Source organism: Lathyrus oleraceus, chromosome 2 (genome assembly GCF_024323335.1).
Source record: "Lathyrus oleraceus cultivar Zhongwan6 chromosome 2, CAAS_Psat_ZW6_1.0, whole genome shotgun sequence".
Lineage (NCBI taxonomy): Eukaryota > Viridiplantae > Streptophyta > Magnoliopsida > Fabales > Fabaceae > Lathyrus > Lathyrus oleraceus.
This window is the reverse complement of record NC_066580.1, coordinates 225,115,256-225,119,578: the sequence shown is the minus strand read 5'-3', so window position 1 is coordinate 225,119,578 and position 4,323 is coordinate 225,115,256. Positions and strand designations below refer to the sequence as shown.

General features: G+C 34.3%; 1 long non-coding RNA gene across 1 annotated transcript; it reads right to left on the bottom strand.

The window, feature by feature from the left end:
• Positions 1 to 824: 824 nt before the first annotated feature.
• Positions 825 to 3,134, bottom strand: LOC127118965 (uncharacterized). The gene is made up of 3 exons (XR_007802491.1): positions 2,590 to 3,134; positions 1,479 to 1,762; positions 825 to 1,398 (listed from the first exon to the last, which is right to left on the bottom strand). It is a non-coding gene; the product is annotated as an uncharacterized LOC127118965 (long non-coding RNA).
• Positions 3,135 to 4,323: the final 1,189 nt, after the last annotated feature.

The window sequence follows — 4,323 nt, the reverse complement described above, 5'->3', positions numbered from 1 at the left end:
ATCTGTACACTCCCATTGGTTTAAGTCATGGTCCATTCACACTCAAGTCTTGTCAAATATCATTCATTCAAGGTTTAATTGCATAGAGTTATGTGGTTGGTTGTTCAAAGTTCATTGGACATATCATATAATTCATCCCATACCATGGCTTGATTAATCCAATTCAAAGTTAATTAAGTCTTTATTCATGTTCATCCAAGTTCATATTCATGGTTTATTTCAAATCAATTTTAAATCATAATATTCAAAATGCATTCCATACAAAGATTCATTCAATCCATTTCATTCAAAATATATCAATTACATAGTCATAAAATGTCCATTCCATGAAAAAATGACAAAAATGGGAAAGGTTGACCAAATGTTGACTATGGTCAACAATTTACTTTTTGGTCAACTTTGACCAAAGTCCCCAAAAACCTAGTTTCCCATTCTAAACCCTAATCCATTATTCCATTGTTCAAGTTTGCTTGCTTCCGTCATGATTTCTTCATTTACAAGTTACCTTTGGCCAATCATGTTCATGTTCATGCCATGCCTACAAAAGCAACCAAGTCTTACAAAAAGAACAAGTCAAACCATTTCAAACATAACCTAGGCCATTACATATAATCATTAAGGCTAAGCATTATGCTATGGTATTTCAGACCAACCTAAACCATGACATCTTCAAGCATTCAAACAAAGGCAATTTGGCAAGTCCAAACATAACCATGAACCATATCATTGCCATAACAAACCATGTTATAACAAACCAAAATTCCATACAGTTACAATCATAAATCCAATTCAATTTCAATACCCACTGTCATCAAAATTTCAAGTACATAAACCATTATTTTATTCATCACATTTCAATCACAAAATACAATAATCCACAATCCAATGCCAAGTAGCTTCTAGCCGATGCCATTAATTCTAAATCATAAATACATGACCATATATTCCTACCACTACAAAATCATCCCAAAATTAAAAAAATCCAACCATGGAAACCTAAGTCAAGCAAATCCTAACATGTAATCTAGGTCCCTAATATCTATTTCACCATGGCCATGTTTCTCCAAGCCAATACAATCCACTTATGAGCATAACTTTCGTGGCTTGCAAGAAAACAGGTCCAGACAGCTTGAGATCACCATTTGACAGCATGTGAAAAAAGAAAAGAAGAAGAGCAAGTTAAAAATGCTGCAGAAGTGACTTGGCAGGATGAGGACAACTTCATCTTCCATGTACACAACAGATAATCCACTTCCATGCACATTCACACACCAATATATTTTAATATGGCCAAGTAATTCATAATGGAAGCGTATAACAGAATCAATCCGACCATGGTTATAGCAGCTCACATGTCTTAAAGCGCATGCAAACAGAAACAGGACAAACTGCATCAACCTGCAGAATTGCTATGAAATTAATAACACCAAAACATTTCAAGTTACGCACATTAAACCATAATCTGTAAGGATACCTACATATTATCAAGCTGAAACACATGACAGAAGTGATTTCACAACCCAACAGCAAACCTGTATTGCAATGTCATAAAACATGCATTTTGTTCCGATTTCATAAACTAGCATAATACTCCAGTCACATGGCAGCGGAGTAAAGTTCACTAACAACATTTGACACTAACTAAACAAATCAATTAAGAATCATCATGGCAATTTTGTGCTAACTGTTACATTCATAATAAGGGATCAGTTCATGGCAGAGTGAATGCTGACACTTGATTCGCATCAACCAATCTCATTTCCTGCATCACAAACTGACAATTGTTAACATCTAACAAGCCAACAACTCATTAACCATCATTAACAACCTTAACAATGCACAATGCTTCCCGTATCAGCATAAAACGGTAATGCGTTGGGTCTGGCAGTGGCAAAACGGGGCGATTGGTGTTAACATAACTCCCAACAATTAAATTATAACATGCAGAAAGTTAACAGAACAAATCAAGTTAATTTAATTGTTCATAAACCAACTGTTATAACAGTATATAACAGACCTCATTCATAAAGCTAACAACTGACAAAGAGACTTAAGTTAACAGATGGTGCATTTAAAAAACAGAATTAATTTGGATTTCACATTTCATCTCAATTCCAACTAACCATTTTCATTCATAACAAAATAACTGCACAAGAGTCTATAACAGAATTGGAAGCAAAATCAGTTAGAACAGGATTGGAGAAGGGAGCTTAACTAACTCACTTCACCCTAACTGAATTTCATAACTGCCAACTGATTCAAACCAGAAGATTGAACAGATTTTGTTAACTCATCAGTTAACCCTTTCCCCTTTAAATCTCCAACTGAACTCAGACTCAGGTTTTTTTTTTGGCGGATCTAATGTTCACAGTCCAACATTCTTCTCACATCATTCTATACTCCCCACAACAAACACATCCTCTATGATCCATCACACGCACAATAACAAGGAATGCAGAAGCAGCTCACAACACACACGCGTTCGTCACGATCACTCACCATCATCAGTTTGCACGCAGAGGGAAGAAGAAGATTGAAGAAAAAAGGCAAACAATGGGGAATCGAAGAAAGACGAGAATGAAGCATTACCTGCGAAATCACTGCAGAACCACTACATTGCGATTCTGATCTCGTGAGCATTCTTCTGCTCGTTCTTCTGTAACCGACAGGAATCTTTTGAACAAAGCCGCACCGCTTCCCCTTGATTCCGCGTGCGAAGCTTGACTCGAGAAAAACTGGTTTCGTTTTTGCACGCGAAGATGATTAGAGCACGAAGGACGAGCGTATTGATTCATGTAGAAGTCTTGGTTTCGTCATCATTGTGATGCGTCCGAAGAGTTTCTGGGATGAAGCTAGATGAAATAGAAACAAGCTGAGATCTTTACGTCGAAACTTCGAATCGGTTAATCCTTTGCTTCGCATCAGTTCTGCTTTGTTTAAATTCGACGCACGCACGAGGACAAGACAAACGGAATCCCGAATCGACGATTCAATTTCGGAATTTTGAGTTTGAAGCCTTTGAAAGTGTCGATCCTAATGCACTGCGACCGTCTTCGAAACCTTGGGTACAGTACTGAACTACACGAAGTACTGAGCTACATGAAGCCATGGACTTGCGAAATCGATAGTTTGGCGAAAATTTTACCTTATACCCCTACATTTATCCTTATACCCCTACATTTTATAAAAATATCAATTTTATCCTTATTTATTTTTAAATAATTTATTATTTTATTTTTTAAATATTTTTTAAATTTTAATTTGCATACCGGAAGACTTTGTAAAAGAATTCCGGTAGTCATTTTTCACGTATTTTTTAAACTTTTTTTATGTACCGGAAGACTTTACAAAAGAGTTCCGGTACACAAAAATTGACTACCGGAACTCTTTTACAAAGTCTTCCGGTATAAAAAAAAGTCAAAAAATATTTGAAAAATGAATACCGGAACTCATTTGTAAAGTCTTCCGGTTCACAAAAATTGACTACCGGAACTCTTTTGCAAAGTCTTCCGGTACACAAAAAAATGTTAAAAAAATATTTGAAAATGACTACCGGAACTCTTTTGTAAAGTCTTCCGGTACATAAAATTTGACTACCGGAACTCTTTTGCAAATTCTTCCGGTACACACAAAAAATGTTAAAGAAATATTTGAAAAATGACTACCGGAACTCTTTTGCAAAGTCTTCCGGTACATAAAAAAAATATTAAAAAAATATTTGAAAAATGACTACCGGAACTCTTTTGCAAAGTCTTCCGGTACACAAAAATGAAATTTTAAAAATATTTAAAAAATAAAATAATAAATTAATTAAAAATATATAAGGATAAAATTGGTATGTTTTATAAAATATAGGGGTGGAAGGATAAATGTAGGGATATGAGGTAAAATTTTTAGTTTGGCGTTCCTGTGTGACCCTGGTTAAAGGTTTGAAAGAATTGGGCTCTTCGTTTGGCCCAAACAAATTTCACATGCCTCCATGTTCATACCCCAGGTTGGCCCATGTGTTTTCTTAATCATTTCTTAACACTTGATTAGAGTTTTAATTCATTGCTTAATTTGTTAATTCCAAATTTTTGTGTTAATCTTGTTGATTAAATTAGTTTAATCTTGTTAGAGTTAGGTAATTTCTTGATCTTTAGATTCTAGATATTAAGATTAGTTCATTAATCATTTGATTAGTTAATTAGGGTTTTGGATCTTTAATTAGTTTAATTAGGTGTTAGGTTAGCTTAATCAGGTTAATTAGAAATAATAGATTTTAGAAATATTAGAATATTAGGTTAATTAGAAATAATATATTTTAGAAATATTAGAATATTA